Raw genomic sequence first — 23,879 nt, 5'->3', positions numbered from 1 at the left:
ACAGTTGTTAATTTGAATTTGAAGAAAATAACTGTAGATCATTTTGGTAGCAGTTAACGAGCATTAAGTTTTGGGTCATTTCTACCAATTGCTGGAAAATGGGATGAAGCTGGGGCAATGGGCAGAGTTGCCGTCTTCCATGCCATTCATTTTTCAACTTTCTGAACTAAAAAATCTGAAGAGGAATGATATATATAAAAAGTACACACACACTATCTATATATTTTAAATCAAATCGACCATTGCATTTCCCGAAAGGAAAACAATGCAATTTAAAAGTAAGCTAACATTTGTTAATAACTTTTATTCAGAAATGTTTATATTCTTCTCCTGTTTCTGAACACTGCTAGGACTGTGCCTGTCTACGCTATTATCTTGCAAGTTCCAAATTGACTCTTGGATTCAAACAACTTCAGCCCCTTAAAACTTTCCCTTAATTTTGGATTCTGAGTTTGGATTCAGATAGCGTAAACATAACTAGCTACACATCCTCTGTTTGATCAAAATTAGCCAAGCTCCTTCCTTGGGCATTGCAGACAACCGAAGGAGCAGACAACTGCCAATAGCTACAACATTTGTATTGATATAAGCGAGTGATTTTTCAAAAAACTCTAGACTGTGACTGATTTTAAAGGGAGCTCAATAAAACTAAATCAAAAAGGAAGCTGCTTCATCTTTGTCACGGTGTGCATATGCACTCTGCTCCTTCGGATCGATAGAAACTCATAGCTCTATGACTCAGAAGTGAAATGAGACTGAGGCAATCTCTAATGAACATAGTCCAAATCGAAAATGTACAACCTCACATGGATGACTGATACGATAAATATGTGAATGAAAGGTCTTTTGGTTCTACTTATATAGAAAAGGCCGATAAGTGCCCAGATCCTTTCACAACATCTACTGAATTATTCCAGACTTTCTGCCTAATTATCTCATTTGCTTGTTGATCACCATGCGAAGGGCATCATCCTGGTACGTGTCCTAAATTTGTCTTTTGAACCTCTCACCTCTTATCCAAACGTCACTGGTTAGCTCAATGTCGTAATCAGAATTTGACAAAGAGTCATCGGACTCCAACGTTAGCTCTTTTCTCTTCCGACAGATGCTGCCAGACTTGCTGAGATTTCCCAGCATTTTCTCTTTCATTTCAGATTCCAGCATCCGCAATAATTTACTTTTATCGTAATCAGAATTTCTCACTTCTGTCCCCTACTGTATTTAAACATTTCCCATTAAGCCGATTAGCTCACGATTCTTCAACTTTTACTCAAGAGTACAAGTCACCAGCGGTGTTGGTACTGGGCTAGCAATTCAGAGGGCATAAACTCAAATTCCACCATTAAAAATGGGATTTTTTAGGCAGGCCCCAGGTAATAATCTAGCTGGTTTATCAATGCCAATTCCTACCCATCTGGCAGACACCATGCCCCATTTCACACTATGTCACTGAATCTTAAAATAAAAAAGTTAAAATGTTGTTAAATTGCTCACATCGCAGCTAGTACCCTACTGTTTTGGCCACATGGAGTAACCTTCAATTGTTGCATTGCTTTTCTTCATAATCACCAGACAGGTTAAGACTAAAGTCTACCAGAACACTATAATAACATATGGAAGACGTCATCCTCATGGATGGGAATGGGAGCAGAGATGGTTTTTTAAAGTGTGTTTCTTACAGTACGGAAGAGTCAAGAGCCATCGTGCAGTGCAGGCACAGTTGAAAAGCCGAGAAGCCAAATTAATGAAGCCACGGTTAGATGAACACCACATTTGAGTGCAAGGGTTTTTACTCCAGATCGAATAAAGTAGCTGAAAACATTTCCATCTCCAGCATCAATGTTAACTGCTGCAGTACAGATTGTAAAGCTTGGGGAAAGAGTAAAGTGACACTGGGCTCAGAACTGATGGCATCCTGATACAATTCTGCAGTCACACAACTATTTTTTTCCTGACACAACCCTATCTCAAAAAAGTACCAAAATCTGCTCTATACTAGAATCATAATCCTGCAAATGTCTCAGGTATTGCAAGGGAAAACAAACTGCAGTGTTATTATTGTAAAAGTTTCCCACTCTGGCAGCGAAATTAGAAGAGCTCAGTTTAGCGGTTGCAGTGTCCTGGGGCCCAGAAGGGGAATTTTTTCAAAACCCTGTGAGGAAATAAATGTTTCGAAAAGAGAAACCCGAGATTAATAGCTGCTTTACACTTAACCAAAAAAGCATGGGGGGGGGGGAAGAAGAGATCTGGACCAATGCTCTCAGACATAGCATAGCTGCGGAGTGGAAAAAGCCACAAGGTCAGCTCTGCAATTGTAGGGTCAGAGGGTGGGAGGACACAGGGTTGTGAGAGGAAATCGTCTGATGCTCCAACAAGAGTCACCAGATCGGGGGTGGGGCGGCAATATGGACCAATGTTCTCAGGCACAGCACAGCAGCAGAGTGGAAAAAGCCACAAGGTCAGCTCTGCAAGTGTACGGTTAGGGGGTGGGAGGACACAGCTGGTGAGAGGAAACCGCCCGATGCTCCAAGAAGAGTCACCAGATCGGGCGGGCCTTCCATTTGAATCCAAACTACTTTGCAAACGGCTAATTTGAAGCAGGGGGGCAGGAGGATACACACCAAACGGACACGACAGGATATATTCAGACACCCGTTTTAAATTGTTTGCCTCTCGTGCTAATTTCAATAAAGTGCGCTCGATTACCCAATGCAACTTTCTAATTAATCAACCCCCACACACAGTCTCAAATATAAACTATTAAACTGCCCTTTTGTTCAGTGTATACAATAGCTACTCAAAAATGGGCAATCACCATTTTGAATTTAGCATTAAAAAATAGCATTTAGACAGACATAAACCACATTAATCAATCCGAATTTAGCGTTCCTTCCACAAGAAGCCAACAGCATTTCTGGTCACATTTGGTCGAAATAGAAAATTGGAGGGAAAGAAATGGATCAAGCGCTTCTCTCTCTCTCTCTCCCCCCCCCCCCCCGGTTTCTCCGATGACACTAATCCTTCTTTTCTTACAGCTTTGAGCCCCGTCCCCCGTCCTTCTCCCCACCCCCCGTCCTTCTCCCCACCCCCCCCCAGTCCTTCTCCCCCCCCCCCCCCCAGTCCTTCTCCCCCCCCCCCCCCCCCCAGTCCTTCTCCCCCCCCCCCCCCCCCCCCCAGTCCTTCTCCCCCACCCCCCCAGTCCTTCTCCCCACCCCCCCCCCCCCAGTCTATTTTTACAAAGAGGTCCCCGGTGCCGCCAGTAACTCACCCTCACACCACCGTGTCCTGCAAAGCCCGCTCTGCACTAACACCAGAGGGAGACTGACCACAGGGAACAGCCCCGAGCTGCTGAGAGAACTCTCCGCCTACACTCCTACACTTATCGCAGCTTTGCCCAGCAAATGCAACGATAGCGAGCTCTTAAAAGCAAACAGAAACACAGGACCTTGCGTGGTTTAATTCCACCCCAACCCCACCTTCACCGTCCGATCGACAAATCCCCGTTGTTGATACAATGGACATGTCCTGAACAACACAAAGCCCACTGCCGTAAACTGAGTTGGGAGCACCTGTACCACCTCTGCTCAATCCACGAGATAGCAACACATCATACACCTGCTATAATGCATTTGGAAATCAAATTCAATTAATTCAACATTAATTTATGGGGCAGCAGGGTAGCATGGTGGTTAGCATAAATGCTTCACAGCTCCAGGGTCCCAGGTTCGATTCCCGAACTGGGTCACTGTGTGGAGTCTGCACGTCCTCCCCCTGTGAGCGTGGGTTTCCTCCGGGTGCTCCGGTTTCCTCCCACAGTCCAAAGATGTGCGGGTTAGGTGGATTGGCCACTGCAACAACGAATGAACGAGCATCGTGTGACAATCAACAGGCAGGAATGTTCCCTTCCAGTCAGGGAACACTTCAGCAGTCAAGGGCATTCAGCCTCTGATCTCCGGGTAAGCGTTCTCCAAGGCGGTCTTCAGGACACGCGACAACGCAGAATTGCCGAGCAAAAACTTACAGCTAAGTTCCGCACGCATGAGTGCGGCCTCAACCGGGATCTTGGATTCATGTCGCATTATATCCACTCCCCACCATCTGGCCTGGACTTGCAAAATTCCACCAACTGTCCTGACTTGAGACAATTCACACCTCTTTAACCCCCTATCTCTGGATCTGTAATGATTTGATTACCCACAAATGCTCGCATTCCAAGCATTGTCTGGCATCTCTGACTTTGTCTGTATATATGTTTCTGGAACAGACCTCTTCATTCACCTGAGGAAGGAGCAGTGCTCCAAAAGCTCGTGTTTGAAACAAACCTGTTGGACTTTAACCTGGTGTTGTAAGACTTGTTACGATTGTTTAAGACACAGAACAAAGAACAAAGAAAATTACAGCACAGGAACAGGCCATTCGGCCCTCCCAGCCTGCACCGATCCAGATCCTTTATCTAAACCTGTCTCCTATTTTCCAAGGATCTACATCCCTCTGTTCCCCGCCCATTCATATATCTGTCTAGATGCCTCTTAAATGATGCTATCGTGCCCGCCTCTACCACCTCCGCTGGTAAAGCATTCCAGGCACCCACCACCCTCTGCATAAAAAACTATCTCCGCACATCTCCCTTAAACTTTCCCCCTCTCACCTTGAAATCGTGACCCCTTGTAACGGACACACCCACTCTTGGGAAAAGCTTGTTGCTATCCACCCTGTCCATACCTCTCATAATTTTGTAGACCTCAATCAGGTCCCCTCTCAACCTCCATCTTTCCAACGAAAACAATCCTAATCTACTCAACCTTTCTTCATAGCTAGCACCCTCCATACCAGGCAACATCCTGGTGAACCTCCTCTGCACCCTCTCCAAAGCATCCACATGCTTCTGGTAATGTGGCGACCAGAACTGCACGCAGTATTCCAAATGTGGCCCAAAGTCCTATACAACTGTAACATGACCTGCCGACTCTTGTACTCAATACCGCGTCCGATGAAGGCAAGCATGCTGTATGCCTTCTTGACCACTCTATCGACCTGCGTTGCCAACTTCAGGGTACAATGGACCTGAACTCCCAGATCTCTCTGTACATCAATTTTCCCCAGGACCCTTCCATTGACCATATAGTCTGCTCTTGAATTTGATCTTCCAAAATGCATCACCTCACATTTGCCTGGATTGAACTCCATCTGCCATTTCTCTGCCCAACTCTCCAATCTATCTATATTTTGTTGTATTCTGTGACAGTCCTCCTAGCTATCTGCAACTCCACCAATCTTAGTATCATCTGCAAACTTGCTAATCAGACCACCTATACCTTCCTCCAGGTCATTTATGTAGATCACAAACAACAGTGGTCCGAGCACGGATCCCTGTGGAACACCACTAGTCACCCTTCTCTATTTTGGGACACTCCCTTCCACCACTACTCTCTGTCTCCTGTTGTCCAGCCAGTTCTTTATCCATCTAGCTAGTACACCCTGAACCCCATACGACTTCACTTTTTCCATCAACCTGCCATGGGAAACCTTATCAAACGCCTTACTGAAGTCCATGTATATGACATCTACAGCCCTTCCCTCATCAATTAACTTTGTCACTTCCTCAAAGAATTCTATTAGTTTTGTAAGACATGACCTTCCCTGCACAAAACCATGCTGCCCATCACTGATAAGTCTATTTTCTTCCATATGTGAATAGATCCTATCCCTCAGTATCTTCTCCAACAGTTTGCCTACCACTGATGTCAAGCTCACAGGTCTATAATTCCCTGGATTTTCCCTGCTACCTTTCTTAAACAAAGGGACAACATTAGCAATTCTCCAGTCCTCCGGGACCTCACCCGTGCTCAAGGATGTTCCACTTTCCTGCAGGTCACAGAGCTCAGCACAATTGAGTTCACTCAGTCTGCAATATTTCAGCAAATAAACAGGTGCTTGGGATGTCCAACAGTCACTCTTCTAATCTCACTCAGTCCCTCGGGATTGAGGATGACTTGTTTCCCACTCTGCTTTGATGGGTTCTGAGACGGCTGTAAAGTCCAATGCCTGACTTGCAGACTCTGCCACACACGGGGCAGATTGTTCTTGAGGTGTTGAGCAGGTGAGGTGTTTGGAGGTTGATGCACTCCATCTCTCACTTCCTCCTAAAGAACGATAACTTGAAAAGGGAAGGGAATTGGATATATATTTAAAGGGGGACAAATGGGTAGGACGAAAGAAAAGGCGAGTGAACTATTTCAAGGAGGGGAGCACAGGCACAATGGGCCACATGGACTCATTTTTCAACCCTTATTTTCAAACTATATTTTCATCATATTTGCACCAAATCGTGTAATTTTGTGTAATGGCTGATAGCAATTTTAAATTTGGTGTTTGGTGGTAGCAAGTGGTGTGGTTTTCTTGATTAATAAGGGGATCAGGGGTTATGGGGAGAAGGCAGGAGAATGGGGATGAGAAAATATCAGCCATGGTTGAATGGCGGAGCAGACACGATGGGCCGAGTGGCCTAATTCAGCTCCTATGTCTTATGGTATTATGGTTCTCCTGATGCCGAGGTTATTTTTATTCATTCATGAAATGCGAGCATTGCTGACTGGGCCAGCATTTATCGTCCATATCCGAGGACAATCAAGAGTCAACCACACTGCTCTGGATCTGGAGTCACATGTGGACCAGACTAGGTAAGGACGACAAATTTCCTTCACTAAAGGACATTAGTGAACCAGATGGGTTTTTACGACTACCGACAATGGTTTCAGGGTCATTAGACTTTTAATTCCAGATTTTTGTTAAATTCAAATTTCACCATCTGCCATGGTGGGAATAATAATCTTTATTGTCACAAATAGGCTTACATTAACACTGCAACGAGGTTACTGTGAAAATCCCCTAATCACCACACTCCAGCCCCTGTTCGGATGCACGGGGGGAGAATTCAGAATATCCAAATTACCTAACAGCACGGCTTTCGGGACTTGTGGGAGGAAACCGGAGCACAGGAGGAAACTCACGCAGAGACAGGGGGAACGTGCAGACTCCGCACAGACAGTGACCCAAGACGGGAATCGAATCTGGGACCCTGGCACTGTAAAGCAACAGTGCTAACCACTGTGCTACCGTGCCACTCCATTGAAACACGTACTTGGAAAAATAACCTAGATTACTTGTCCAGCAACAATACCACTATGCCATTGCCTCCCCTTGTTTATTAAGATAAATGGGGCTTAAATTCCATGTATTATATACTGCCACAGACCTAAAATGTCCTGTGCACAGCTCCAGGTGAATGCCATGAAAAAAAAACGACACAGCATGCTCAATCAGCACACTGAGGGAAAATCGAGAACAGCACTCAATACACATGAATCTTCACTGTTAATACTGTGCCCTAATGAACAGAAACATTTCTCACTCTAACAGCGAGAGTAGCACAGTGGTTAGCACTGTGGCTTCACAGCACCAGGGTCCCAGGTTTGATTCCCGGCTTGGGCCACTGTGCAGAGTCTGCACCTTTTCCTGTGTCTGTGTGGGTTTCCTCCTGTTTCCTTCCACAAGTCCTGAAAGACGTGCTGTTATGTGAATTGGACATTCTGAATTCTCCCTCAGTGTACCCGAACAGGTGCCCAAGTGTGGCGACTAGGGGCTTTTCACAGTAACTTCATTGTAAGCCTACTTGTGACAATAATAAAGATTATCAAGCACATACGCATGCACAGAGAAACAGCAGCTGGTTTGGAACAGGTACAGTACTGGGAACCAGGGAAGGAATTGGATGCACTTACTTAAAAATAAAACCACATCAGCCCAGTTATTATTTACAACATAGATTTATCCGGGAACATTGAACGAAAGAAAGAGACAATGGGACAACTCAGCATTTATGATGTCAACGCCTCACAATGAGCTTGTATCTTGTGACAGGATGTGATGGGGCGTCATCCCAAGCAACTGAAACAACAGCTTTATTTGTCCAGCCAAGGTTGAAGGGAATCAATTGACTGGGTGGAGAATTGTTGCTCAGGGCTCAAAATTCCATTTCTACTAAATTAAAATATTATTTACCGTATTACACACAAATAGCTACTTAATAACATCAAACTGTGTCATTCCACTGCTCCTCCTGACTGTATCTTTCTTTTGCAACCAACAAGCTTTTAAAACCCAAAATTTTAAACACCATGTCATTCACCATTCTCAACTGAATTTTTCTCGCTCCTCTGTTTCATCTTCATGCAGCCTCAAAACCTTTAGTTAGTCTGAACATGTGCCCTCTAGTTTTAAAAGTCTTCAGTTTAAAATAATATAGCAGTTTGTGAAAACACAGGAACCTTTAAGTCTTCAGTTGAAAATAATATAGCAGTGTGTGAAAACGCAGGAACAGGAATTCAGTCATTCTGCCCCTCAAGGCCAGTCCTGTCTAATCATAATCGTGACTAATCTGAACCTCAAATTCCATTTACCTACCCGTGCCATCTTTAATGGATGAAAATCTAACACATTCAGCCCCTTGAAAGCTCCAATTGTTCCAACATCCAGTACATTTTGACAGCGTTGAGATTTCCACTACCCTTTGCATTAAAAAAAATGCATCCTGAATGGCCAAGCTCTACTTTGGGATTGTGCCTCCTTGTTTATGGTTCCACAGAGGAGAAATCACTTCTCTGCATCTACCCTGTCAAATCTTTCATTTTTGATAGCATTGCAAATTGCTGACAAACATACATATTTCACAGAATTTACAGTGCAGAAGGAGGCCATTCGGCCCATCGAGTCTGCACCGGCTCTTTGAAAGAGCACCCTACCCAAGCCCATACCTCCACCCTATTCCCATAACCCAGTAACCCCACCTAACACTAAGGGCAATTTGGACCCCAAGGGCAATGTATCACGGCCAATCCATCTAACCTGCACATCTTTGGACAAATGAGGTGCAGTAGACCATTCAACCCCTTAAGCCTGCTCAATGATTTGATAAGATCATGACTGATTGTGGCCTATACTTTCCAGATAACCAACAGCACAATTCCCCTTCACCCCCATAGACGCTTTGACTTCCTAGTCAGTCAAGAATCTAACTCAGCTTTAAAAGCATTAAATGCTTCAGCTACCATTACTCTCTGGAGAAGTGAATACTATAGACTAATGACCAAAGAGAAAAAAAAATCTAATAGTCTTTTAAAATATTTTATTCCGCCAATTAAGGGGCAATTTAGCGTGGCCAATCCACCTACCCTGCACATCTTTGGGTTGTATGGGCAAGACCCACTAACACACGGAGAGAATATTCAAACAACGCGGACAATGACCTGGGATCGAACAAGGGTCCTCAGCACCATGAGGCAGCAGTGCTAACCACTGCGCTACCGTGCCGCCCTTCCTCATCTTAGTCTTAATTGAGAGACCTCCTTTTAAGTTGCGTACCTATTTCTAATATTTCCCACAAGGTGAAACATTCTTTCAGCATCCATCTGGTTAGTCCCCTCAGGATCTTGTATGTTTCAGTAAGATCACTTCCCATTCTTCTAAACGCCAATGGACACAGGTCCAACCTTTCCTCACAAGACAAGCCTTCCATCCCAGATATCAGTTGAGTAAACCTTCTCTATACTCATTCCATTTGTTATATATCTTTACATGATCTTCTCTCAACTCCTTTCTACTCATCATCATTCTTTCCTGATACCGGGGATCCGCCTTTTGACACTTTGCACTGCCCATCGTGTATGGACCTCTCAAGGCATTTCCTTTCTCCCAATTTTGCCCCTTGCCCTCAAAAGGGCCAACTCTTGTGGAGTTTTTAAAATATGTACTAGTTCCTTGCGCTGGTTGATTTTAAACTTCTTACCCTGATTTTCAAATCGCTCGAGGCCTTGCCCCTGTTTCCTCTTTCCAACATCCCCAAAGATCCCTGCGCTGCTCCAGTTCAGCCCTCTTGTGCATCCCTGATGCTCATCGCTTCACCTATGTCCTTCCCTAAACTATGGAATTCTCATTAAGAACTCTCTCTCTTCCTTTACGACACTCCATAAACATATCTCCACCTAGAATCATAGAATATGCAGTGCAGGAGGCGGCCATTCGGCCCATTAAGTCTGCACCGGCCCTTGGAAAGAGCACCCTACCCAAGCCCATGCCTCCAGCCTATCCCATTATTACCTGCATTAATACCTCATGGTTCGGTGTTAAATTTTGTTTGATAATGCTCCTGTAAAATGACTTGGGATATTTAGTTATTAGTAGCAGGGTTCCAACCCAATTTCTTTGTCAAATTCAAAGTCAGTGAGACTAACTAGTATCCCAAATATTGCTGTACGGGTCAGCTAAGTCAATAAAGACCAACACTCAATATGGGACCTTACCGTCTGTACATAGTAATGCCATATCCACTGGCACCTTTATACATGAATTAGGAGTTATAGGATATCAGGCCCCACAAGCCTACTCTGCCATTCATAAATTCATGAATGATCGGATTGTGACATTATCTCTACATTCTGTCTACCCCCGATAACCATCATTGATCAAGAATCTATCTACCTCGGTTTTCAAATTATTCAAAAACCCTGCCTCTACTGCTCTCTGGCGAAGAGAGTTCCAAAGATTCAAAGCTTCCAGAGAAAAAAAAATTCTCATCTCCGTCTTAAATGTGAGACCCGGATTTTTAAACTGTGTCCCCTAGTTCTAGTCTCTCCCACGAGGGTAAACATCCTGTCAGAATTCAGGTCAAGTTCCCTCAGGATCTTATATGTTTCAATAAGATCACTTCTCAATCTTCTAAACTCCAATGGATGCAGGCCCAGCCTGTAAAGCCATTCCTCATTAGATAGTCCCCTTCCCCACCCCAAGTTCAGTCAAGTGAACTTTATCCAGTAGATCATTGGGGGAAATTAAATTTGGAACAAAATTTAAACAGGTTTCACAAATCAGATTTTGTACAGAAATCAATTTCTTCCTGATTATGATTCAGAAACAAGAATCTGCAGAAATTGTGATGCAAATTAAACCAAGCGATGAGGTTTTGAGTCTTATTTTCTTCAATTCAGGCTCAGTACTGGATATAGAACTTTTCAGTTGGCTTAATGCAGAAATGGGTTGGTGCATGGGCAGCACGGTGGCACAGTGATTAGCACTGCTGCCTCACAGCACCAGGGACCTGGGTTCAATTCAGGCCTTAGTGCAAAAAAAAAATCACCCTTCTCCCCGTGTCTGCGTTGGTTTCCTCCCACAGCCCAAAAATCTGCAGGTTAGGCGGGATTATGGGGATAGGGTGGGGAAGTGGGCCTAGATAGGGTGCTCTTTCGGAGGGTAGGTGCAGACTGGCCTCCCTCTGCACTGTAGGGATTCTACAATCCATCCTTTCATCTCTTGAGCTGACTTCAAACAGATGCCAACCTGATGAGATGAATGCAATTAAATTAAGTGGGTTTTGACGGTCTCAAACTAGAAAATACTTGGCTCCAATCCATGCATTCAACACGATTCCAATAAAGTGGTTAAGTTGCAAGACCAGCATGTGCAGAATTAGCTCTCGGCCATGGCACAAGTAAGCCACTACAATTAAACTCTCCGAGATTCTAACCACAATAGAAAACAAAAACATTACTCACGGTCTCTGCCTTTCATTATTGAGACAGCAGCTAGAAAGTAAGCGCTAAATTGCAAGTGTGAGTGCACATGTTTTAAGAAAATGTTGAGTGAGGGTAGGATGATGTCGGCTGGCACAAAGTACCTACATAGCCACGAAATACAACGCAGGAGGGCTATCAGTGTCTGTTGGCTGTGGACTTACGGTGGCACCATGCTACGGAGAGGACATGCATGAGGTGGGCCCTGCTGGTAAGCTGATCTTTTTGCCCTTTTTTCTGGTGCCACAAATCTTTTACTTTTCAAAAACTCCAGTAATTTCGTGGAATAGAGCTTTTATCTTCCAGAGATGCCCAGGAGGCATAAAACCAATAAGGATTTGAGCCGTAATCGGTCAACAGATTCTGAAACCTCAAGATTCTTCTTGTGAGATGGCGGGGGTGGGTTCTCCTTTACTGACCATTCTACTAACAGCTGAAGAGTTCGTTAGATTTTGGCGAATGAACAAGAGAAACACCATCAAAATGGGGCAGTAAAAAGATCGATTGAAGAGGCCTTGGCCCCCATTCTTTTTGTCTTGGAAAGCACAAATAAGACATCAAGGCTCACGGAGTTATAATTAAAGGCTCACGGAGTTATAATTAAAGGCACCGAGGCAGCATTAACAGGCCACAGAGATCTGATTCCTCTCTGGAGGTCCCTCTTACTTCAGTGCTTGAAAGTAATAAGTAATTGAAGGCCAAACTGAGCGACCTGGAGAATAGATCCAGGAGGCAGACCATTCACATTGAGGGATTGTGCAGGGGATGGAGGCCCGCAGACTTACTGAATATTTTTCGAACATGTTTTACAAGATGGTGGATGAGGATATAGTTACACCCCCCCCCCCCCCCCCCCCCCCCCCCCAAAGAACTGGACCAGGCCGATCGCTCGCTGAATCCGAAGCCTCAATCTGGAAATCCATCTTGTGCGGTGATTGTACGGTGTTATAGCTTAATGGAAAAGAAACAGGTTCTTCGCTGGGCTAGAGAACATCAAGATATCAAATGGGAAGGCCACTCCATTAGGCTGTACCAAGATTGGAGTGTGGATCTAGCAAAACAAAGAGCTGCTTTCAACTGAGTGAAACCTATCGTGTACAAAAATGGAGTCAAGATTCGGAATGGTCTACCCAGCTCACCTTCAAGTCACTTTTTTCACACGCTGGAAGATGCGGACTCTACGAAAGCTCAAATTGTTTAATCTATGTTATGGTCCTATGGGCACTTCATATTTTATGTATTCTCATGTGCTCCCAACACCTTTGGTTAAATTTGAGGGTTTTCTGCTATTCGTTTTTTAAAAAAATGTTACAATTTATTGCTCCCTTCTGCTTTTCAACGCTGTTGTTGGACGCGATAATTAGACACTAATGTGTGTGGTGTTGTAAGCTAGATACGGTTTTATTTTCGAGTTGGGAGCCTCACTGTTGACAAAGGGGTTAGTTATCGGAAGTGGGGATAGAGGGTTTTCTCCAGCTTTTCACAATAGTCCATGAGAATGAGCTTAAAGTGTGTAGTTAGTTATGTTTCATTAACTGTAGGTTTGGGCACAAAGTTTTTTTTAAACTTTTCAATATGGTATTGTTGAGGTGGAGTGGGAGGGGGAGAGTTTGCGTTAGTTTGCTGACGATCTGAGAGTTCTCCTTTTTTCGAGTCATCTGACTTGGTTTGTTGGCCATCTTGAGTGAAATTCTTTACTTTACCATTTCAGTGTCCCTTATTTGGTATCGCTCTCTGGGAATGGCTGAGAACTCCAATTTGTTTGGTTACCTGGAATATTTGGGGTCTGAATGGCCCAGTAAAACAGTAGAGGGCTCTTGCCCATCCCAAGAGCCTAAACTCAGACATGGTTTTCTTGCAGGAGACTCACTTGCATGTTAAGGACCAGGCCAGGTTACGCAAGGGTTGGGCAGGTTTTAAAACTCCAGTTTTAATGGCAGGGCCAGGAGGATGGCAACTTTAATTCAGTTCTCCTCCTCTCAGATTATAGCTGATCCCATTGGTCGTTATATTATTGTTTGTGGCTCCCTGTTGAACTCAGCTACTCATGGTTAACGTTTGTGCCCCTAACTTGGATGACAAATTTTATCATCTCTCCCCAACCATGAGTCACACCAGCCGATTTTAGAAGTTAACCTGAACTGTGTTTTGGAGCTTAAATTGGATTGTTCCATACCTAAATCTCTTGTCCCATCCAGATGGCTAGGGCTTTGTCTTCTTTTATGGCACAGATGAGGGGAATGGATCCCTGGCACTTTTGCACCCAAAAGGATTTTGATTCACATGTCCATCATGCATATTTTTGATAGGGCTCTCCTCCCTTCTGTGATTGCGGCTGAGTACTTCGCAATTGTTATCTCTGGCCATACCCCTCATTTTGCCTAACTACTGTTGGAGTTCGGCCCTGCCCAACACACGCCCTAGAGACAAGACACTACTCTGCTGGATGACAACATTTTGTGAACGTTTGTGTACCTCCATAGGAGGCTTATATTAAACTAAACAAGTCCGACCTCGATCTCTCCCTCTACACTATGGGGGGGGGGCTCTTAAGGCCGTCATTAGGGAGGAAATTTCTTATAGAGCGTATATGCTGAAGTCAACGAAGTTAGAACAGCAGAGGCTGGTGGATTCCATCCTAGAGGTGGACCACCAATACTCGCTTGATTCTACTCCAGAGCTACTGGCAAACAGGAAAGAAAATACAGACCCAGCTTGAACTAATGTCTACTAGTAAGACTGTGCGTCAGTTACAATGCACCAGGTGCACATTCTATGAGCATGGGGAGAAGGTCAGTCATCTTCTGTCTCACCAACTCAAACGGTAAGCAGCCTCATGTGAGAATCCTAGGACATACAATAAAAGCAGCAATCCTGTTTCCGCCACTCTCCAGGTCAACGCAGCTTTTAGATGCCATTACCGTGACCTGTATAAGTCAGAGCCCCCTGCAGATAAATCGATCATGGCTGACATTTTGGATGGTCTGCGCATCCCAACTACCGAGGTGGGCAAAAACTGAGAGTTGGATTCCCCATTAAGCCCAGATGAGATTTTAAAATGTATTGCAACCTGCAAGGCCCCGGGCCCTGATAGTTTCTCGGTCGCCATACTCCGGCGCCTGTTAGGGTACACTGAGGGAGAACCCAGAATATCCAATTCACCTAACAGCATATCTTTCAGGACTTGTGGGAGGAAACCGGAGCACCCGGAGGAAACCCACACAGACATGGGGAGAATATGCAGACTCCGCATAGACAGTGAACCAACCCGGAATCAAACCTGGGACCCTCCACAGTACTGATCCTGAGGTTATAGTATCTCTTGACGGAAAAAGCATTTGATAGGGTGGAATGGGAATATCTATTCGAGATTCTCGGGAGATTTGGATTCGGCCATAGATTTGCCTTTTGGACTGGTTTGTTGTATAATGCCCCTACTGCCAGCGTTCACAAACACTACATTCAGATGACTTCCTCTTAAATAGAGGAACTAGACAGGGCTGCCCTTTTTTCCACTTTTGTTTGCCTTGGTAATGGAGCCTCTCTCTATAGTGTTGAGGGTCTTTGGTCAATGGATGGGTATTTGTCATGATGTGCTGGTGCATCAGGTATTGCTTTATGCAGATGACCTTCTTATGGTACATTACGATTCAACTCGCTCCATAAACGGCATAAACGAAGACATTTAATACATTTGGCTCCTTCTCGGATTATAAATTGAATCTAGGCAAGAGTGAGTGTTCTCTGGTGAACACCTCCGGGGGAAGAGTTCAGTTCAGCCAATTACCTTTCTGCCTTTCTAATACCAGTCTCCGTTATTTGGAAGTCTGGGTGGTCCACAATTGGGTCCCACTGCACAAACTAAGCTACTCAAGCCTGACTAATTGAGTTGGAGCTGATCTACAGAGGTGGAACAACCTCCTTCTCTCTCTCTCTGGTAGGTAGGATGCAAACGATTAAAATGAACGTACTTCTTCGGTTTTTATTTTTCTTTCAAAGTATGCCCATTTTTTTGCCCAAATCCCTTTTTATTAAGGTTAACAAATTGATTTCTGCTTTTGGGTGGGTAGGAGTCTCAGGATCCGCAGTCTTCTGCTCCAGAGATATAGGCGGGCGGGAGGCTTGGTTCTCCCCAAATTTGTTTTATTATTGGGCTGCTAACATCCAAAATGTTTTGCTGTGGATTAGTGACCCAGATTCTACTTGGAGTTGAATGGAGGCTCGCTCGTGCACTACCTCTGCTCTTCATGGCAGAATTACTACACCACTGCCTTTCACTCCTGCTAGATTTACCCAAATCCAGTGGTGGGCACCCCCCTTCAGGCTTTGGAAACTGTTTCGGCAGCACATTAAGCTCCTTTCCCGGTCTTCCCCAGCCCTTATTTGTAACAATCACTTCTTCGTGGGAGGCAAAGGGACTTTAGCATTTTTGCAAAATATTTGTAGAGGGGAGGTTTGCCAGCTTTCGGGAGCTGGCTGACAAATTTCGGTTGCCCAATTCAAGCTTTTCATTATTTTCAGATTTGTGACTTTCCTCAGGTTTTTCCTTCCTTTCCTTTGGCCCCACCAAACCTTGTTTAAGGTTTCATTCTTGGCTCAACCTGGCGAGGAGTCTATTTTAGACCTACAGGGATATATTCTCCCGGCGGCTCCGGCCGCAATAGATGGGGTGAGGGCGAAATGGGAGGGAGGCTTGGAGGGAGGCCCTCTACAGGGTCCACTCCACATCCTCTTGTGCCCGTTTGAGTTTGATTCAGTTCATGGTGTTACACAGGATGCACTTGACCAAGGAAGGATGAGTGGAGGACAGGTGTGATTGTTGTTCACTTTGCCCCAGCTAGCCACACTCTTATGTTTGGTCCTGCCTCAAACTTGCTAGCTTCTGGGTTTCCTTTCCAACACTATATCAGAGATTCTTCGGGTGATTCTAAATCTAGGTCCTTTGGTAGCCATTTTTGGGGTCTCAGATTCACCAGCATTTCACTCTGGGATAGGGGTGGACGTTGTCGCTTTTGCCTGACTGGTGGCCCGGAGGCAAATATTGCTTAGCTGGAGGTCTTCCATGTTTTTATTGGGGATTTGTTTGTAATTTTTGACTTGGCACTTGTGTCTTCGTTGGTTGATTTCTTAGTTATATTATTATGTAAAACTTTAATAAATATACTTTGTTGAAAAAATATGTCAGCAGCACCACAGCATCAATTGCCATATTGAGCCATAATAGCACAGAAAAGCCATTTGGCCCATCGAGTTTATGCTGTACGGATTCATATTTAGGCAAGCAGAAGAGAAAGGTGGAAAGGACAGTCCAAAGTGTGCAGGTTAGGTGGATTAGCCATGCTGAATTGCCCCTTTGCAGGAATAGGGAGGGTGTTTGGGCCTGAGTAGGGTGCTCTATCGAAGGGTTGGTGCAGACTCGATGGGCCGAATAGTCTCCTTCTGCACTGTAGCGATTCTATGGAAACTGGTAAATTTAGTGAAAAGGAGGAAGTATGAAATGCAGAGCACTCGTGGAGAAGAAACAATATGCAGGGTTAGAGGGAAAGAACTGGGGACTGTGATAAAGTGAATTCTCTTTCAAAGAGCCAACACAGGCACAACGGGTTGAATGGTCTCCTATGCTGTATGATTCTAGTATGTATTATTCGCATGTCAGGGGTCACGGTATATTGGACCAGGGTAACGTTCTACTTTATCTAACACGATCGGTATCTGTTGGACATGTCACCAATTGGGAATTTGTTCTGTATAGGACGAAATGGTGGCACAGTGGTTAGCACTGCTGCCTTACAGCTCCAGGGACCAGGGTTCAATTCCGGGCTTGGGTGACTGTCTGTGTGGAGTTTGCACTTTCTCCCCGTGTCTGTGTGGGTTTCCTCCAGGTGCTCCAGTTTCCTCCCACAGTCCAAAGACTTGCAGATTAGTTGGGTTGGCCATGCTAAATTGGCCATTGGTGTCCAAAAGATCAGGTGGGGTTAGTGGGTTATGGGGACAGGATGGAGGCATGGTCTTAAGTAGGATGCTCTTTCCAAGGGTCGGTGCAGACTCGATGGGTCGAATGGCCTCCTTCTGCACTGTAAATACTATGATTCTACGATTCACACACTTTTAAAAAATAAATTTAGAGTACCCAATTCATTTTTCCAATTAAGGGGCAATTTAGCGTGGCCAATCCACCTACTCTGCACATCTTTGGGTTGTGGGGGCAAACGCACGCAAACACGGGGAGAATGCGCAAACTCCACACAGACAGTGACCCAGAGCCAGGATCAAGCCTGGGACCTCGGCGTAGTGAGGCAGCAGTGCTACCCACTGCACCACCATGCTGCCCCTATGATTCACACACTTGGTGTCCAAAAGATTAGGTGGGATTAGAGGGGTGCGGGGACAGGGTGGAGGCATGGTCTTAAGAAGGATGCTCTTTCAAAGGGCCGTTGCAGACTCGATGGGCCGAATGGCCTCCTTCTGCACTGTAAATACTATGATTCTACACACAAGATAAAGGCTCAGCCCCATGTGTTCTGAATCAGTCTAGGTTAGCACAAAGATCAGGTGAGGATTCACTTTCCTTAAAAATTGCTTCTGTCATTCAGTGCATCACATTTTAAGTAATTTACTGTCCGGATTGTGAACGTGCCCAAGAGCAGTGATAACTTTTATCCGAGATGGATGCAATTCACTTTGCTGAAACCTAAAATGGCTGCACAAAATCACTGAATCTCTTGACATGTGTGTGGATTAAGATTATGCTGCAAATTGTTGCAATCAGCTAATTCTACAATTCCCAAGGTTTCTACCAACCCTTAAGGGTTAATAGCTAAATAAAGACTGCATTTAAACAACACCTTATCACATCTCTCAAACTCCATTTTAAAGCAGTTCAGACAACATTTCTTTAAAGTGCACAGTTTACTTTGCAAGTAAAGCATGTCCTGCATCATGCACTTAGCTTAAAATTTTAGATTGTGCGCTTTTCACTTCTCATTTATGATTCGGTGAATTCAAATATGTTACAATCAGAAAAGCCACAACTGTCACGTCAAATCAGTACCGACTGTTTTGGATCATAATGAACAGTTTGTGAAAGAAACCTCGATGTCAAGAGCATCTTTCAGGGTTGAATGGTCATATTTGACTTTCTGGCATTGGGAAGACTGAACGTGCTTGGCTTACAAATTCCCTATAACAGGCATTACAGCATTAGATATTCCAGGATGAAAACCAGTGAGCCGACTGGAATAGCTTTTCGCCACACGTTTTTTTTCAGTGGAAGGACATTTGAAGTATGAAGCAATAAACCAGCTCATTATGGATTGTACTGATCTTTTCCATACTTTCATTGTGTACAGTATTTGCTTTGTATTATTGTAGTACGAGATATTTTCTGTCACAAAGCAACTCAGTTAATTTCCAAATCAGCCATTAACTACAAAGAGGATTGTTAAACCCAGACTACATTAGTTCCACTGAGCACAAAAGTAAAAGTGCAGAATTATGATTGCAAGAATAGCAAGAACATATGGAAACTATTGACCAGTGTACAAGGTCAGTCATTTTCTTTTTTTTTTAATAAACAATTTTATTGAGGTAGTTTTTGGCTTTATAAACAGTTACAGACATCATCAGAAAGGAAGCAAAAAAGGCAAAAATGTGCAAACATCCACGTTCTTTCAATACTTCCACCGTAACATATTGCACAAGCCCGCTCCCCTCCCACCGGTACTACCCGCCATATTTTCCCTCCTACTCTACTCTAACCCCCCCCCCCCCCCTGCTGACGCTCACTCTCCCGCAAAGAAGTCAATAAATGGTTGCCACCTCCGGGTGAACCCCTGCACAGAACCCCTCAAGGCGAACTTGATTTTTTCCATCCCCAGGAAACTCGACATGTCCGCAAGCCACCACTCCGTCTTCGGGGGCTTTGAGTCCCTCCACGCCAATAGTATTCGTCGCCGGGCTATCAGGGAAGCAAAGGCCAGCACATCGGCCTCTTTCTCCCCCTGGACGCCCGGGTCTTCCGAAACCCCAAAAATTGCCACCCCTGGGCTCATCACCACCCTTGTTTTTAGCACCTGGGACATGACCCCCGCAAATCCCTCCCAGTACCCCCTCAGCTCAGGGCATGCCCAAAACATGTGAACATGGTTCGCTGGTCCTCCCGCGCACCTAGCGCATTTGTCCTCTATCCTGAAAAATTTGCTCATCCGAGCCACCGTCATATGGGCCCGGTGAACGACCTTAAATTGGATCAGCCCGAGCCTAGCACATGTCGCGGTCGAGTTTACCCTACTCAGGGCCTCTGCCCACAGCCCATCCTCCATTTCCCCGCCTAGCTCCTCCTCCCATTTAAGTTTCAGTTCCTCTGTCTGGGACCCTTCCTCCCTCATGAGCACCTTATATATACCCGAGACTCTACCCTCCCCTTCATCCCTCCCAGAGACTATTCTGTCTAGGATCCCCATTGGCGGGAGGCGCGGGAAAGATGGGACCTGTCTACGAACAAAGTCCCGCAACTGTAGGTATCTAAAATCATTTCCCCTTCCCACCCCAAATTTCTCCTCCAAGCTCCTCAAACTCGCGAAAAGGTCAGTCATTTTCAAACTTAGGGTCGTGACCGCAGGTCGATCACGTGCAGGTGTCGGGAGGGTCAGGGGGCAATCGGTCGCGACTTTCCCAATCGCAGTAAAAGTGCCCGACAGCCACGACCGGTTTTAAAAATACTGGCTGCGACCCGCTTTCAAGACTGCTGGCCGTCCCCGCACATGCGTGCCCCCTCAGCCGGATGTAGCAGTGTGCAGACCTGGAGCTCAGTGGGGCAGACCATCTCCTTCTTATGTCAGCGCAGTCCCAGGAGCAGATTTTTGGAAAAAAAATCTATGTAGTTTTCCCACCAGAAGCGGCGGCGGCGACTGACATCACGTACTCTGGACGCAAAATTACTGGGGAGAGTTTCCTCCATCTTGTAGCTGCCAGCAAGGAAGCAACAGGACCGTGTGAAGAACTTTTTGGAAGAGGGGGCTAGGGCAGCACTGTGGTGCAGTGGTTAGCACCGCTGCCTCACGCCACCGAGAACCGGGTTTGATCCTGGCTCTGGGTCACTGTCCGTGTGGAGTTTGCACATACTCCCCGTGTCGGCGTGGGTTTCATCCCCACAACCCAAAGATGTGCAAGGTAGGTGGATTGGCCACGCTAAATTGCCCCTTAATTGGAAAAAAAAATGGGTACTCTAAATTAAAAGAAAAGAAGTGAGGGCTAGAGATACAAACAGGTCAGGATCTCAGATATGAATCTAGAGAAAGGAGAGTCCATGGCATGACAAAGCAGTGCTGGTGTGAGCTCCAGAACCTCTGATGTACAACCCATACAGAAAAATGTTAATATTAAATGACAAAGCAAGTGAGAATGTGAGGACCAAGCAGCCTCACCTGTCGCATTAAAGGTTATCGAAAGTGGTGAGTTGCCAGGTTCGGGCGGTGTGGGTCGTGACGTTTGGATGGCGTGGATTGCAAAGGTCGGCCGGCATGGGTTGCAAAGATCAGCCAGTTGGTAAAATTAGGTTCCCAGAAAAAAAAGTTTGATAAACACTGCACTAGGTAGGTAAGGGACACACAAAAAAATACAAGAGATCTCTTTTGTCAAGCTCATAATCGTTCCATTTTACATTTCGCCTGAAAATCCTCAACAGAACAAGTAGCTGGATTGGACTTCATTCAGAACAGAGTTAAAGCAATCGGCTGACAGCACAGTATGCTAACTTTCAGTCTAACATGAGAACGTGGGCACATCATCTCCGAATCTGCTGTGTGACCGCATTACATTATACAGTTCATCAACACCTTTCAAAATTCACTTGTGTATGCAGGCAACTACACAGGGTATAACAGATAGCTCATATAGTTGGTAGGATGAAATGCTACCTTTCTCTGTTGGTTGTTACGGTTCTATACAAATCAGTTTGGGGAAACTGAATCTGGGGCATCATGATGCTCAAAATTTGAGCAATGTTCATAATGAGAATGAGTGGGGAAATAGAGAACATGAAAAAACATTGTTGGTATATAAAACCAATGGATGTACACAGGGTAGCATGGTGGTTAGCATAAATGCTTCACAGCTCCAGGGTCCCAGGTTCGATTCCCGGCTGGGTCACTGTCTGTGTGGAGTCTGCACGTCCTCCCCCTGTGTGCGTGGGTTTCCTCCGGGTGCTCCGGTTTCCTCCCACAGTCCAAAGATGTGCAGGTTAGGTGGATTGGCCATGCTAAATTGCCCGTAATGTCCTAATAAAAGTAAGGGCCGATTGAGGGCCGAAGGGCCTGTTCTGTGCTGTACTGTTCTATGTTCTATTACAACAGATAATGAAGCTGTTGACATCAGTGGAGCAAGGGGGATGTATTTTGCATGTATTGCACTGGAGGTGCCCTTTGCTGTCACTACATGGTCAAAGTATTCAATTTCCAACCTCGTTATTCATCAACAGACACAAAAATATACCCAATTGTACCCCTCTCGGGTTGTAATCTCTGGATTACTCCCAGTGCCACGTGCTAGCAAGTACAGAATAGGAGAATAGCACAGATTAACGCGTGGATTAACAGTTCGTGCAGAGGGAGAGTTTGAGACTCTTGGACCACCGAGACCATTTCTGGGAAGGGACCAGTACAAGCAGGACGGTCTACATCTGAACCAGAGTGGGACTAACATATTTGCCAGTGGGTGTGCTAGTGCTGTTGGAGGAGTTTAAACTAATTCGGCCGGGGAGGGAACAGACTGTTAGCAGAATAGGGACACAGTGTAGACAGGAAAACAATAGTCAGAGCGAACACAGCTGTTTAAGTTTCAAGGGAGTAAAATGAGGCTGGATGACCTCTACTTTAATGCCAGGAGTACTATAGGTAAAAATGGATGTGTTAAGGGTGAAGATTGAGACGTGGAATTGTAATATAGTAGCCATCATGGAGACATGGTTGAGGGAGAGGCAGGACTGGCAGCTTAATATCTTGGGATATAGAATCTTGCGGCGAGACAGAGGAAGGGTGAAAGAGAAGGAAGCATTGCATTATTGCAGTAAGGAGAGATGATATCTTGGAAGGGACATCAAGACTTTCTGGGTAGAACCTAGAAACAAAATAGGGACAGCCACATTGCTCTGTGTTTATTATAGCCCCCAGATAGTCAGCAGGAAATTGAGGAGCAAATACATGTACAATTCGCAGAGGTGTGTAAAAATGATAATAGGGTAATTATATTAGTTGATATCACCTTTTCCCAATATTAATGTGAGATGGCCACTGTTTAAGGGCTTAGATGGAGTAGAGTTCTTAAAATGTATTCAGGAAAACCTTTTAGCTCAACATGTAGAGGGTCCAACAAGGGTCGGCAGTGCTGGACCTAATTCTGGGGATTGAAGCCAGACAGGTGGTTGATTTGTTGCTGGGGAGCATTTTGGTGCTAGCGACCATACCATGGTACAATTTAAATTTGTTATGGATAAAGATTTGGATAAGATGCAAAAAAAAAAAAGATGTGAATTGCAGAGAGCGGATTTTAGTAAAATAAGGCAGGATCTGGCCAAGAGTTACTTGTGGGGAAATCTACAGAAGAGCGGTGGGAGGGCATTCAAAAAGGAAATGGGGAGAGTACAGGCACCACATGTTCTCTCTAGGGTAATAGGAAGGAGTATCAAGCCCAGAGAACCACAGGTGACCAGAGACATTAAGGACATTTTGAGAAGGTAAAGAGAGGTTTTTAGCAAGTACAAGGAGAGCAAATCAACAAAGGCATCAGTGGAATACAGAACATGCTGGGTGGAGTTTAAGAAAGCATTTAGGAAAGCAAAGAGGGGATGAAAGAAAGCTCTGGATGATAAGAGTAGGGAAAATCCCAAGATATTTTTTTTTATTATTAGCAGCAGTAGTAGTAGTAGTATATCAATGGGAAAAGGATAACCAGGGAAAGAGCAGGGCACATGAGGGACCAACAGGAAAATATGTGGTAGGGTGTTGAACAAATACTTCATATCTGTCTTCACCCAAAAGAATGAAGAGGTAGGTATTGAACTCAAGAAGTGAGATTATGAGGTTCTTGAGCAAATTGTCATAGGGAGTAACAAGGTATTGGCAGGATTAAAAGTTAACAAATCCCCAGGTGCGGATGAATTGTGTCCCGGGATGCTTTGGGAAGCGAGGAAGGAGGTTGCAGGAGTTCCAACACAAATTTTTAATTCCTCTCTGGCATCAGGGGAGGTGCCAGAGGACT

General features: G+C 45.0%; 1 protein-coding gene across 4 annotated transcripts in view; it reads right to left on the bottom strand.

Moving 5' to 3' along the window:
• The window catches only part of pisd (phosphatidylserine decarboxylase), a 173,850-nt gene that overhangs the window by 90,238 nt on the left and 59,733 nt on the right, over positions 1-23,879 (bottom strand). Inside the window, exon 1 of one of the 4 annotated variants that reach the window (XM_038793396.1) lies at positions 3,269-3,374. The exons of the other annotated variants lie outside the window; for them this stretch is intronic. The gene's annotated coding sequence lies outside the window, so the exon portion shown is untranslated. Of the gene's footprint in view, positions 1-3,268; positions 3,375-23,879 lie in introns of those variants that run through there. 4 annotated transcript variants of the gene reach the window in all.

The sequence above is a fragment of the Scyliorhinus canicula genome, chromosome 1 (assembly GCF_902713615.1).
Source record: "Scyliorhinus canicula chromosome 1, sScyCan1.1, whole genome shotgun sequence".
Lineage (NCBI taxonomy): Eukaryota > Metazoa > Chordata > Chondrichthyes > Carcharhiniformes > Scyliorhinidae > Scyliorhinus > Scyliorhinus canicula.
The sequence above is the reverse complement of the archived record's forward strand: the minus strand, read 5'-3'. Positions and strand labels throughout refer to the sequence as shown.